The following is a 15188-nucleotide window of genomic DNA, read 5'->3' as shown; positions in this document are numbered from 1 at the left end:
GAAAACTTTGTAAATATATGCTACAGTCTGACAGAAAGAGTACATGTCATTTGTTATAAAAATAAGTTATCTGTAACTGTGCTAATAGCTGCAAAATGTATTTCTTTATCAGTGTGCAATTTGAAAGGCTTGATGCTTTAAACAGACTACAGATGGAGTCATGAAAAGCTCTGTGTCTCTGATTCAGCAGTACACAGCACAGCAAGACTGTGTGTCTTAAGAAGACTAAGTCCAGTCCAGCAAATTCTTCACAGCATAGAAGCAGAGCACACGTAAAATAAATTTTTCAGTTTCAGGTTCATAATGACAGGACACTAGTCTTCTGAGGGATTTGGGTTCGGATCAGAGGACTCTGGTCTCCTTGACACCAACCATGACCTTGACTACCTGTGCTTAGAGATCTTCAGATCAGAATGAGTCCCGGATCCAGGATGTTGCTGCTGGATCTGAGGGGCATGGTTCAGCTCCAGTTTTTTTGGATTTGTCCCTTTCCCTTGGACCCTCAGCCTTCGAAAGCTCGAGTCCAGTTCTGTTTGGGAGTTGAGGTTCCGATGAACTTCCTCCTTCTTCTTCAGGAACTCTGGCTTGTAGAGAGTTTGGTAGGGTATCCCTGGGATCTTCGGCTTTCCAGGTTACAGAAAAGGCTTTCTCTGTAAGCAGAGCACCGGACCTTTTGACTTCTGCTCCTCCCCCTGTTCCTGCATCAGATATGGGCCTTGGTCCTACCATTCCTGTCCAGGATCATCCTGCCTCTAAGGACCTCCAGACCATCCCACCTGAGGTGGCCCCTTCTTCTTCCGACTCTTCTCCTGAATATCTCATGGAGGAGAGTCGGTGGAAGAGGATGTGCTAGAGGAGGCACTTGGACTCTTGTATGGAGTCCCTTACCGAAGATATGGACTACGATGAGGGTGAGGAGTCTCCCTGATCACCACCAGACTGTGTCTCCTTCACAAACATCATAGAAATATTAAGGTTAAGAGGTAGCTGGTTGTCCAAAATCCCCTCTTCAGAGGAATCTGTATTCCTGGAGGCCATTGGGGCTGGACTATCTACATCCTGGAAGAAGCCAGACACCATACAGCCTGTACCAAAGTGACTGGACAAAATCCTTTCTACTCATAAGGACTGAACCTTTGGGAGTAAATGCATCCCAGCTGATGCTATGATGGTGGCAGTGGCTACCAAAAAAGAGCTCACTCAGCAGACCTCGACTGTCCATCTGGTGAATGACAGGTTTGGAAAGCATGCTTTTGCTTCAGCGACTTTTTCCCTGAAAGCACTTAATTACTTGGCACATTTTATTCACCTTCAGAGAGACCTGGATAAGGAACTCTCTGAATCCTTGGTGTAGTGCATGCCTAAGGAGGAGTTAGATAAGATTTCTCCAAAGCTAACCACTCTCACTTCCCTAGCAAATTCTTCCATGAGGCTTGTTTCCCACTCAGCGGAAGGATCTTCATGGTTAGCCTGCACCTGCATTGCGATACGTCAACATGCGTGGATGAGGCTTTGTGATTTTGTGGAGCCCTTTAAGCCATTTTTTGTTGGTTCCTCACTGTTTGAACCGTCAGTTAAGGACACCCTGATCCACAATGAGTAAGAAGGTAAGACCTTGTCTGCTGTGGAGATTATGTTTTCCATCCCTCAATGGACCTACTCAAAGAATCAAAGAGGGGCTAGGAAGACTTGGTGCCATAAATCGCAAGGTTCCTTTCCTGATCATAGTGTAGAGTACTCCTCCAGAGGCAGAGGAGGAGGCTGTAATGGGAGATGCTGCCCAAGAGGCAGAGGGGGCCTGCAAAACCAGGGCTTCAGGGAACGTTTTTCTGACAAGCCCCTTCAGCGCTCCTAAATCTCTGCCTGACTGTCCAACTCTGGAGGCAGTTGGATGCCATTTCTCTTTGCACTCAAACACATGGCCCATATAACAACAGATGCTTGGGTGCAAAGCATGATATCCTGAGGGTACTACATTCCTTTTTCTCTTCCCCCTCCAAAGAGCCAAAGAAACTCCCATTGTTTCACCCAGCCAGAGGTTGTTGGCACTTACAGAAATCAAAACCTTACTGCAAAAGAGAGTCATCTAAGAGGTCCCAGCCAAACAGAGAGGATCCGGAACTTATTGCCATTTCTTTTTGGTGCCAAAGAAAACAGGAGACCTGAGGTCTGTCTTGGACCTAAACAATCTCAACTTATATGTAAAGAAAGAGAATTTATGGATGATAGTAGTTCAGTCCATCCTTCCATTACTAAGGAAAGATGATTGGATATGCTGTGTGGACTTCAAGAATGCGTACTATCACATAAAAATAGACAGACCCTCCAGAAGTCAACTGCACTTTTGCATAGTAGCCAATCACTTCCAATTCAGAGCCCTGCCTCACCACAGCCCCCTGGGTGTTCGCCAAGTGCATGACAGTAGTTGCAGCTCATCTTTGATTGCAAGGGTTTCAGGTATTCTCATATCTGGACGATTGGCTCCTGACTGTCTCTACACATCATCAACTTTCTCAGGCCAGAGACTATCTTTATCAGATATCCCACTTCCTAGGCATTACCATAACACCATTTCGCAGATAGCTTCCATGCCTTGGCACAGCATCGGCACTTTGACCCTTCAAGTTCAAGTCATCCTGTGTCATCCTTTGCCTTCTACCAAATTGATTCTTTTAGCCCTGGGGTCTTTGGCAGCTGCTATAATACTAGTTCCTCTAGCCAGGTACTATATGCGCATTCATCAATGGACACTTCAGTTCTACATCAGTCCCTATCTGTTCCTATCAGGTTGAACAACATTTGTAGGACTCATCTGCAGTGGTAGATTCACTCTGACGTGACAATTGTTAGACCTTTCACCCCCCCAACAGCCATAGTGACCACAGACGCTTCCCATCTCAGGTGGGGGGGGCATTTTGATGGGAAGATGGTCCAAGGCACGTGGACTCCACTAGAGACCAGATTGCATATCAACATGCTCGAGATGAGAGCTGTCCTCTTATCATTGCAAGCCTTTCAGGAGGCTCTCCCTCTAGGGACCATTGTGACTCACACAGACATGTCAGTAATCTGGTATATCAACAAGGAGGAACCTGTTCATATCCTGTCTGCAGAGAGGCCATGAGGGTTTGGAATAGATGATCTCTTCCCTGCTGTGATCTCTTTGCTTCACCTTACAATAAGTGCACCAGTTATTTTGCTCTGAGCCCTCCTTCAGGGAGTTCCCCGAGAGATGTTCTGGTCCACGATTGGCCCTCCAGTCTCCTTTATGCCTACCCTCCTCTTCCGCTGATACCAAAATTTCTTCAGAGAGCCAAACAGTTAAAGAGCACAGTAATCATTGCATCCTTTTGGCCTCATCAGATTTTGTTCCCCTTCCTCTGTTCTCACCTGAAACATCCTCCATGGATACTGGAATCCAAACCGGACCTCTGGTCTCACCCAACTCTAGGACTCCACCTGGATCTCCCATCACTCAAGTTACTGCATGGTTTCTTCAGTTCCCATGATTGCTAGGGGGTCCAGGTTCTCTTCTGCAGTAACGGCTATCATTCTGGCTTCTAAAAAAGCTTCTACCAAGAAATTATATAAGAGTAAATGGGCTGCTAATAATCACAATTACCCTTTTTCAGCTCCTATTTCCTCAATCCTTTCCTTTCTGAAGTCTTTAACCAAGGTTCTAGTTTTGCGACTGTTAAGCTCCAGTTAGCAGCCATATCTAATTTCCATTCAGGATTACCTTCTGGATCTATTGCCAGGTTATGTAAAGCTTTTATGAAAGGTGTTTTTCTTCTTAGGCCTCCAATCAAGGACCCAACTCCTCCATGGGATCTGGCTGTTGTACTGCAAGCTTTGACCCCAAGTCCCTTTGAACCGGCTAATGACTGCGACTTGAAATATTTATCCTGGATGTCTGCTATACTTGTTGCCATTACTTCAGCAAAAAGGTTTCTGAATTACAGGCTCTTTCATCCAAACCTCCCTACATAATTTTTCACAGGGTTAGGGTTTCCCTTTATACTAATGTTTCATTCCTGCCAAAGGTTGCTACTGAGGCTAATATAAATCAATGCATTCTGTTGCCACTATTCCAACTATTCCAGCAAAGGAGAATACATGTGACATTCATTGGATGTTCACAGACAGTTACATCTCTACCTCCATAGGATGAAACAATTCAGGAGATCAGAGCAGATCTTTGTTTCCTTTTTGCCTAATCATAAACGTCAGGCAGTTTCAAAAGTGACAGTAGCAAAATGGATAACTAGGCGTATATCTTTTGTTTATGAAAAGAAGGGCCTAAAGCTCTACAAGATCTGTAGCTGTGTCAGCGGCTTTTTCTTCAAGAATTCCTATTGATAACATTTGCACTGCAGCTACCTGCTCCAAGTCTCATACCTTTGTGTCCCATTGTAAGTTAGATATGGTTTCCAGGAGCAGAACATCCTTTGCCTCCTTGGTGCTCCAGCATATCCTTTCTTGAGGCCACCCAAGAAATCATGTAGCTGGGGACTCTGACCCATCAATGAGGCAGAATAAGAAGGACAACATCAGATTTTGTAGTTATGTACTTACCATAAGTTGGTATCTGTGTTGTCTTCTCGTTCTACTTCATCTTTCTACCTAGCCATCCCCCTCCAAAAATACTTTAGTTCTAGAGGATCTGGAAAAGCCTTTGCTGGAACCTACTTTCCAAATTGAGCCTTTGGTTCCTTTTCTGCTGTCTTCTATCTATAAGGGCATGAAACTCAATCTGAGGAGTTTGAGCTAGGGGCAGAGGATTATGGGTAAAGGAGGAGCACGAGCCTGGAAGCTGAATTCTATAGAGAATAAGTACTGTTAAAAGAAGGAATTTTGTCAAGATGCAAAAGGCAGCTTGGCTTGACTAATGAGATAGGTAAATCTGTAACAGAAAAAGAGGTACACATAGGAAAATGAAGGTTATGTTACATTTGTACAAGTCCCTTTCATGTAAAGCCCACTTATAAAAGCCTAATATAGTGAACCGACTCAAAAGTGATGTATTGTTTTTTGTGGTTGTAAGTCTCTCACTTCCATATGCAGAGGGCTTCACTTCCTGCACCTCCTTACTTAATATAGTCAACTTCACGATCACACAATTTGGGAGAGATTACAAATTGCATAGTTTCAAGCCCATTCACTGTATCAGGCTCAGATAATTGAGTTTCATGTATAATGAACCAGTTTACACCAATAAATACCAGGATGAGAAATGGAAATTGAAAGATAATAGCACCAGGAAACTATGGTGGACCTTGAGAAGGGAGCAAAGGATGGACATCAGACATATTTAGATATACATGGGGTGTTCAAGAAAATGCAGCTGTGATTAGGTTACTGGGAAAATAAGGTAGAAGAAAGAACCCATACACTAATCTGAATTCACACAACAGAACTTATGTCAACTGATTCAGTTCTGTGCCTGGTATCTATGCCAAGGTTGTCAAGTGGAACTTGGTGGTTGTTTCATATTCTGTTTTTAGCAAGACCTTAAAGATTGATGGGAAATTAAGGGGAGAGGGAGTGATCCATATTGGAAAAGTTACTAGGGAACTGCCTAGCTGACAAGAGGCAGATCAAGATATTTTTGAGGAAATTGCTATATAAAAAGCCTGTAGCTAGTAGTATGCAAGAGAGTTCATTGCTGAAGCCAGTCTTGTTCAGCTTATTTATGCCAGACTTCATAACAGGCTTAGAGAATAAGATCAGCTTCTTCACTGACAACACAATGACTCTAGCAGTGACAGTCTGTAGCATAACTAGGTGTCATTTGTGTGCTAAGAGGATGGTGGCAGGTCTTGTCTGACTTCAAAACTGGAAGGATATTCATTTGGTGGTAGGATCAAGGGATGGTACATATTTTAGAGCTGACAACAAAGATGAATGGAATGCTGTTATCACATGTAGGCAGAATCATGTTCTGCAGTGCCAGAAGTCAGTGGCAGTGACTAGAAGACTCCTGGAAAGCATTGCCAGGAACACAACTTGAGGGATTCATACGATATCCTTTTTCTAGGCAAGTATTACTGAGTCCTCATGTGAAATATACATTTAGTTTTGGAGGTAATGTTGGGGTGTCAAGCTGCCTGAGCTAACAACAAAGGGTTTCCAAAAAGTTAAATGCAGTAGTGAGCATAGGAAATAAAACCTGAGTGAACTGGGTGTGTGTAAAATGGATAAAAGAAGAAATAGTGTGGAAGCCCTACATTGTTGTATTTGGGTGGGTGGTTTATAACTGAAGAGCAGGAATGAAAGATAAGTGTGCGGATGATGTCTGCAAGGGTGATGATTTAAGACCAGTCTCAAGAAGTTTGGGATGAAATGTATAGGTGGCTGTGATCCTATGAATGTTGCTTTATGAAGAGGCTGATGGAATGCTAGAATATCCAGACAGATAGGAAAGGTTGTTGAGTATAGGGACATTTTTGGAATCAGAGTTGCAAGGGACAGATGTAAATAAGTGAGGTAGAAGACTAACAGGGCAAGCTGTAAGGGATGTGCCCTTAATAGATTAAAAGTTTTCTGTTATCTGTGTATGAACATGAAGTGTGCATGATGTGTGTGTGTGTGTGTGTGTGTGTGTGTGTGTGTGTGTGTGTGTGTGTGTGTGTGTGTGTGTGTGTGTGTGTGTGTGTGTGTGTGTGTGTGTGTGTGTGTGTGTGTGAGTGTCTACATTTGTTCTTTACCTGTGGAATTCCTGAATGACGAAGATTTCTCTTGTTTCTTCTCCACTGACTCATGCCTAGTTCCATATCCCTCCTGCTAGGTTGCTGATTAGTTATTTCCAAGAATGGTCCTAACCCTGGCCGTGAAAGGAGGGTGGTCACACTGCCACAGTGACCAGAACTGGGAAACCATTATTTATTTATTTATTTATTTATTTGTCTTTGTTTACTGGGAAAGTTCGTCTGGATAATACCCATTTTTGGCAGAACCCTGGGGACAAAAGCTCCAATGTGAAGTTGTTCATTCTCATCATTCATTCGTACACATGGGTTCGGAGCAGTCGGCCGTTTTACTAGCTGAAGATCTCAGAGTAGCTCGAGGTCAGGACCCTATCCCATGAAGCTCTCTGTCCTACCTCAGATCTAGGTTGCTGCTGCAACAGATCAGAGGTCTTCAGAGAGCTCGGGCCAGTTTGTTAAATATTTTACTCTTTTTAATAAATATTCTGCTTACAGTTGAATAATATTACTAATTTTTACAGTTGCTGCTTATTGGGCTAGTTAGCTTTTTGCTTGTTTTTTCTTTATTAGAAGTGTGACGAGTTTCATCCTTTTCAGAGCAGTTGCTCTTAGGCCTTTGGCCGTACTTTAGTTCTAATCCCTATCCCATTTACTGTATATATTAATAGTGTGCTTTAGCTTATTGTATTAGATAGGTTGTGTGCTTCGTTTCTGGAAAATTTATATATATATAGATATATATATATATATATATATATATATATATATGCGCACATTTTATATATCTATATATATATATATATATATATATATATATATATATATATATATATATATGCCATCTTTGAGTGTGATTAGCTTGACAGTTGTTCAGGGATCTGACAACTTAGAATTGTACTAGTAGTTAGAGTTTGCAGTGTTTTGTGATTGGTTATTCAGTAATCTTCTCTTCATTAGTGTTTACTGTGGTTGCATTTAATATGTCTGACCATAAGGAGAAACAAAAATCTGGTTTTAAAAAGTGCCCAAAATGTGGGCAAAAGATATCCATCACAGACGCCCATGTAAATTGTGTTTATTGTTTGGGGCCTGTTCACCTCCAGGAGGATTGATTTAGCTGCCATTCCTTCAGTAGCAGGGTTTTACTGGAGAGACGAAGAAAGTTGGTGGGTAGAGGTTTATTGAAGCCAGATTTTCAGGAGTCTTTGGACAAGGCTAACCAGACCTCCAAGTCATCGAAGTGGTCGAAGTCTTCTAAGGCTTCCTCGGAGGCCAAGTTATTGGCTCCAAGCCTTACCATGAAGGTGTGGTCGCTGGCTCCGCAGTCTTCAGAGCCATGCACCAAGCCAGTTTTTCGGAGCCGGCCCCCGGTCTTGGAGTCAGTCTTCGAAACCTTGAGTTCACCTATACTTCAATCGGTGGCATCTTCAGTTCCATTGACTCATTCTTCAAGGACCCTGTCTGATGTGGATGTGGACCGGGTAGTGCAGAGGCTACTCGTGAACCCAGCAGTGGCTAAATTGTTATCGGCCTCGACCCAACCAGTTTCGGGGCCTAAGACCAACCCATCTGCTGTGACTATTCCTCCTCTGAGCTGAGCTGGGCCTTCGGAGCCAGGGGGGAAGGATCTGATGATTGTGGAGCCTTCGGAGCCGAGGCCTATTCCAGTGCCATCGGCTCCATCAACCCTGACTTCTTCGGTTCCATTGGAAGAGTCTGGGAGCCGACATTCTCTGGTCGGTTCTGGGGGGGGGGTCAAACCCATGTGTTGGTTCCAACCCTTCCTCTCAGGGCTTTGGCGCGGATGAGCTCGGCTCCTTCCTCTGATTCAGAGCCCACAGTCTCGGCGCCGGGGAAGTTGCCGTCTTCTTTGGAACCGGCAGCTTCCTTGGGTCGGAGCAGTGGTGCCTTCAATGCTATGAGGAGGGTTATGTCATCCAAGACACACACTTCGTCAGGTCCCTCATACTCCTCCCCTAAAGTGCCACTTTTTGCCTCTACATCACAGGTCCCTGTGAAATGTCGAGACCCGGAGCCTCAGGTAACCCCATCAGGTGGCCCTTGCTCTACTGAGACCTCACCAGAAGCTTCCACTGATGAGGTTCCCAGGAAGAAACTTTGTAAGAGGAGGCATTTAGATTCCCCACAGGAGTCTTTGACATCAGACACCGACTTAGAGGAATGGGGACGACTTAGAGGAATCGGAAGGGTCCCCATGGTCCCCCTCAGAGGATATCTCCTTTGCTGATATCCTGGAAGTCCTTAAGTAGAGGGGTGACTGGCAGTCCATTAGCCCTACTGAGGATGAGTCGGTGCTCCTGAAGGCCTTTGAGTCTCAACCTTCCACCTCCTGGGTGACTCTGCCCTTTGACGAGCTAATGGAGTGGGTTGCTTGAAGGGCGTGGGAGTCTCCTGATACTATAGAGCCAGTCCCTCGGAGGCCCAACAAGTTATCACCTCCCCCCAAGACAAAATGTTCCTCGCTAAGGGAGTTCCAGTTGATGCCATGGTGGTGGCGGTGGCCACCAAGATAGAGATGTCTAAAACCTATTCGACTGTCCATCCTCCTAATAGGGATTCCAGGACTATGGACAGATACGGGAAATGCATCTTTAGTTCTGCGACCTTTGCTATGCGATCGCTTAACTACATGACTCATTTTATCCATCTTCAAAGAGATCTCCTAAAAGAGCTCGGAGATACTCTGCAGGGTAGTACAGATGGAGCTGTCTCTGAGAAGGTGACAGCCCAGCTTAATACCCTTAATTCTATATTGAACTCGTCCATGCGGCTCATTTCCTATGCAGCCGATGGTTCGAGTCGGGCAGTGGGTTCAGCGATAGCTCTTCAGAGACAGTCCTGGATGCGCTTATGCTCCTTTGCGGAAGCCTTCAAGTCTTCCTTTGTCAACACCCCATTCGATGGCTCTTCTCTTTTTGGGCCCAAAGTCAAGGAGACTCTCACTAGAGGGAAAGACTCTTATCTGCCATAAGAGTCAATTTTTCCACCCCTACCAGACCATACCCCAAAGGGCAGAAAGGTGGAAAAAATGTGGTTCCGAAAGTCCCAAGGAGCTTTCCAGAGCACATCTGGTGAACCCTCCTCCAGGGCCAGAGGAGGGGGTAATAATGGAAGACGCCACCCCGACAGCAGAGGGAGTCCGCTGAACCAGGGTGACAGGGATCAGTTCATTGGTAAGCCCTATCAGCACTCCTGAAAGGAGGCCTGACTGTCCTACTTTGGAGGTAGTCGGGGGGGTCACTTGGCTTTGTATCCGGATGCCTGGCTAGGAATTACAACAGAGTCTTGGGTATAAAGCATCGTTACCAGAGGTTACATCATTCCATTCTTAGAAAACCCACCTGTGGGGAAAAAAATCCCAGACATTCCACACAGTCTCAGGGATCAAGCAGCCATAGAAATCCAGAGGCTGCAGGGAAAAAAAAAAGAGTCATCCAGCCAGTCCCAGCAGACCAGAAAGAACTTACTTCAGATTCTTTTTAGTTCCAAAGAAGACAGGGGACTGGAGGCCCATTTTGGATCTCAGCAGACTTAACACATTTGTAAAGAAGGAGAAGTTCAAGATGGTCACGCTTCAGTCTATTCTCCCATTCCTCGGAGTGGGCGATTGGATGTGCTCTATAGATCTCACGGATGCGTACTACCATATCAAAATGGCCAGACCATCCAGAAATCATCTGCATTTCCAGCTGGGAGCCAGTCACTACCAATTCTGAGCACTGCCCTTTGGACTCACAACAGCCCCCAGAGTGTTTACCAAATGCATGGCAGTAGTTACAGCTCACCTGAGGTGTCTAGGATTCCAAGTGTTTCTGTATCTGGACAACTGGCTCCTTACCACCACCTCCAGGCATAGGAAAGTACCAGCTCTTCAAGTACTGAAGCTTCAAGGTACCATGGCAGCTATGCTTATAGCAGTTCCTCTGGACGTATTCACATGAGGATTCTTCAATGGTTACTTTTCACCCAAGTGGTCTTACCATCAATTTCTGATGTCATTCTTAGTCATGATTACGGACTCTTGCAAGAAGGATCTTCGCTGGTGGTTGACCATCCAACAAGTTACAGTGGGTCAACCATTTGTTTCTCCCCCGCCGTCAGCCACAGTGACCACGGGCGCTTCTCTGATAGGGTGGGGGGGGTTTCAGGGAAGAACAGCCCAAGGCACCTGGTCGGAGACAGAGTCATAGTTGCATGTCAATGTTCTGGAGCTGAGCGCGGTGCTTTTGGCATTGCAGCACTTCCACGACTCTCTGCCTCTAGGGACGATTGCAATACAGATGGACATGTCTGTGGTCTGGTACATCAGCAAGCAAGGGGGAACCAAGTCTTATCCCCTGCGTCGGGAGGCCTTGAGAATTTGGCAGTGAGCAGTATCCACCGGGCGCTTTCTGATAGCAACGCATATCCCGGGGAAATCCAACGTGATAGCAGACAAACTGAGCAGAGCCATTTTGTTACCACACAAGTGGTCTCTCAAAGATGAAGTTGCGGAGATGATTTTCCGCAGGGGGGGGCCAGCCTTGCTGCAACCTGTTTGCATCCCCTATAAATGCCAAATGCAGAAGCTACTTTGCCCTGAACCCCCTCCGGGGGGCAGCCCAAGGGACTCGCTCGTACACGATTGGCCCCCTGGACTCCTGTATGCCTTCCCACCTATACCCCTGATTCCGAAATTCTTGCAGAAAGCCAAAAGCCTGGGAAGGACTGTAATCTTAATAGCCCCTTTTTGGCCTCATCAGATTTGGTTCCCCCTCCTCCGACTCTATCAACTGGAGGAACCTTGGATTCTGGACCCAGTTCCAGACCTGCTGACACATTCATCAGGGGCCTCATCATGGGCCCTCCATCTCTCTCTTTGTTCCCTCAGACTGACAGCTTGGCTGCTCCGATTCCCAACCTAGCCAGGTCACACGATTTTTCTTTTAAGGTGCAGCACATTCTTGTATCTTCGCATAAGGCTTCCACCAGAAAGTTGTATGCTAGTAAATGGAAGTGATTTGCTTTTTGGGCCTCCCAAAATAACATTGATCCTTATGTTGCCCCGATTACTAGTTTCCTGGAATTCCTATCTAAGCTTTTTCATGAAGGTGCTGCAGCTGCCACTATTAGAGTTCAATTGGCTGCAATTTCAAATTTTCACCTCGGAGCTGAAGGTTCTAATTTGATGTCTCACAGATTATGTAGGGCCTTTCTGAAGGGTACCATTCATCTTACGCCACCTGTTAATCAACCCTTTACTCCATGGAATCTAAATTTTATGTTGTCATGTATTATTCGTCCCCCCTTTGAGCCTGCATCATCCTGCCAGTTGAAGTTTCTTTTTTGGAAAACTATTCTCTTGGTGGCCATCACCTCAGCACGTAGGGTGTCTGAGCTTCAAGCCCTTTCTGTCAAACCCCCATATTTGGTGTTTCATCCAGACAGAGTATCACTGAGAACTAATCCTTCATTCCTCCCAAAGGTGTGTTCCAAGTCTAACCTGAATCAAACTATTGAACTTCCAACCTTTTTTCAGTAATCATTCTAATAAGTTGGAGTACATGTTGCTAAACTTGATGTGCACAGACAATTGAGATTCTATTTGGACAGGACAAAGGAATACAGAAGATCTGACCAACTCTTTGTATCTCATGCTGACACTAAGAAAGGATTACCAGTCTCTAAAGTTACCCTTTCCAAATGGTTAACTGACTGCATTAAATTTATGTACTGTTCAGCGAACCAAACATTAGAGCATGGTGTGAAGGCGCACTCCACTTCTTCTGCTTATGCAGCTCGATTGCCTTTGGATACTATATGTGCAGCTGCCACTTGGTCTAAGCCGCATACCTTTATCACTCATTACAAAGTGGACAGGGCCTCCAGGAACAGGGCTTCCTTTGGTTCCACTGTGCTCAGGAATATACTCCCTTGAGCCACCCAGGATTAGGGTGCTTGGGACGCTACCCATGTGTAAGAATGAGCAGCGAGATTGAACAACTTCACATAAAGAAGTTATGTACTTACCATAACGTTCCATGTGAGTTGTTCATCTCGCCTTCATTCTTACATTCCCACCCGCCTTCCCCATCCAGGGTCTCGAAGAACGAGTAGACTTGGGGTCTGGTGGTCTTGTTCTGGGACTTCTTACTCGGGTTGGAGTATTTATTGAGTTATACCTGTTCATGCTGGTTTCAGCAAACTAGATCTGAGGTAGGACAGAGAGCATCATGGGATAGGGTCCTGGCCTCGAGTTACTCTGAGATCTTCAGCTAGTAAAACGGCCGACTCATAGTCGATGGATCGGCTCCAAACCCATGTGTATAGGGTTAACACCTGTCCCTCTTTGCGAGGGACAGTCCTACTTTGAGCAGTTGTGTCCTGCGAAAAAACCTAAAAAATGCCAAATGTCCTGAGATTTTAAGACAAAATATATTTCTTAAGTTTTCCTTAATAGTTGCATAATATAGTTATTTTGTATCTGGAACACACAAATATTATATGGAATACTATAAGTGACTCAAATGCTACAAAAAGTGAAGTTCTGTCCTTTGCACTGGCCGTGGGTATGTTTTGTCCTGCAAAACCTCACATTTCTACTAAAAATATCCCACTTTGGGCTTTTGAAAAGGTGTCAACCCTACATGTGTAAGAATGAAGATGAGATGAACAACTCACATGAAACATTATGGTAAGTACTTAACTTCTTTTTTTCTTATATTGCATTATACTATGTTCCAGTCAAACAAGTAGTAGTTACCTTTCTATTTGCATTTATACACAGGCAATAGTTAATTTTTTATTTACATTTATACACAAAGACTAGCTACATTTCTATTTACATTTATACACAAACTGTAGTTACATTTATACATATACAGTCTAAGATTTTACAGAGCTGGAAGTTACTAAAGAGAAAGCACAAGTGCAACTTACAGGATTGTACAGGCAGTGGTTATGTATAAAATGTTGTCATTTTGGTAAGAAGTTGAGAATATTATGTTTAAGGAGAGCATTTGGATAGTATTGTACAGTGAAAATGTTTTAACCCTGTGATGAGCAAGTAGGGCACCAGGATCAGTTAAGATGTTGTTTAAGCAGTGGTTTAAAACTACTGAGTTTGTTGGATAGTTTTATTTGCATGGGGATACTATTCCAGAGTTAGCAGTGCATGGGGAGTAGAATGAGTCTCCTACAACATTATTTGACTTATTTGTAAGTAATAAGAATTTGTTACTAAAATAGAGGTCCCTTGCTAGATAGCAGGGTAGTAATAAGTTTTGTAGTGCATGGCATTTTTCTAGACGCTGAATGAGTTTGTGAGCTGTCGTCAGTTGTGAATATGTTTAAGCCAGTTTAGTTGCTTTAAGCTAAGACAGTTGTGGGTCCTATGAGTGAGACTGGTGGCAAATTTAGCTATTTTATTGTAGCAGATGGCAAGTTTCTTTCTTTGACTATTATTTATGTTTGTTGGGATAGGAGCAAGATGTAGTAGAGTTGGCAGTAAGAAGGTGGTGGCTAGAGTTTTTCCTGCAGTGTCTGTAAGGAATCTATTGATGCTGTAAAGGGATCCTAGTTTCTGCGTAGATTTAATGGTATGCAGTATATGGTGGTCATATTTTGAGATGGTCATCTATTAAAACTCCTAGAAATTTACTGAAAGTTACAGTTTTAATGACGGTATTATTTGCTGACTTTATTGTAAAAGATCGCTTTTGACTTTGGCAACGTTTTTAGGTGAAAAGCATTAACTTAAATTTTCTTGGGGTTGAGTAGGAGGTTTGATTCTTTGAGCCAGGTTTCTACAGAGGAGAAATATTTTTGGGTAGTGTCTTGGAGCTTATTTACTGTTGAGGCTGCACATATTAATGTTTAGTCATTGGCATACTGAACTAGGAGGAGGTCATTAATAAATATATTAAATAGTAGAGGGACACCTGTAGTAACTGGTTGAATGGATGAGTAGGTTTGTTGCCATTTAATGGCTTGTTGCCTTTCAGATAGGTAACTAAGATACCACAACAAGAAGTATTATGAAAGTCCTGTTGAGAAGAGTCAAATGAATAGTTGCTGATGCAAGACAGTATCAAATACCTTTCACAAGTCTATAAATATGGTGGACACGAACAGACCATCATTTCTGTTCCAGTTTATTTTGTTTGTAAAATGTAGTAGAGCAGTACTGGTGCTGTGCTGGGGCCTAAAGCCATGTTGTGTTTCTGAGAGCAGGTTATTTGATGTTAGGTATTGCATCAGTTACACATGGATGCATTTCTCTAATATTTTGGAGAGGGGGGGAGAGAATCGCTATTGGTCTATAGTTATTAAACTCTGTAGATGTGCTGTCTTTGTGCAGTGGTATGATGTAGGATTTTTTCCACAGTAATAGGATGTATCTTTCTGCTATGGACCTGTTAATTAGTATGGACACAGGGAAGGCTATGATTTCTGCAGCCATTTTTCGGTAGTCTGATGGTA

The 15188-nt window shown here is 43.9% G+C and overlaps 1 protein-coding gene across 3 annotated transcripts in view; it reads left to right on the top strand.

Annotated features, from left to right (window-relative positions):
• Window positions 1–15188, top strand: part of THRB (thyroid hormone receptor beta) — a 996269-nt gene that overhangs the window by 79844 nt on the left and 901237 nt on the right. The gene's annotated exons all lie outside the window — the stretch shown is intronic.

Source organism: Protopterus annectens, chromosome 3.part1 (assembly GCF_019279795.1).
Source record: "Protopterus annectens isolate FY-2018-M chromosome 3.part1, PAN1.0, whole genome shotgun sequence".
NCBI classification, from domain to species: domain Eukaryota; kingdom Metazoa; phylum Chordata; order Ceratodontiformes; family Protopteridae; genus Protopterus; species Protopterus annectens.
This window is presented reverse-complemented; position numbering and strand designations above follow the sequence as displayed.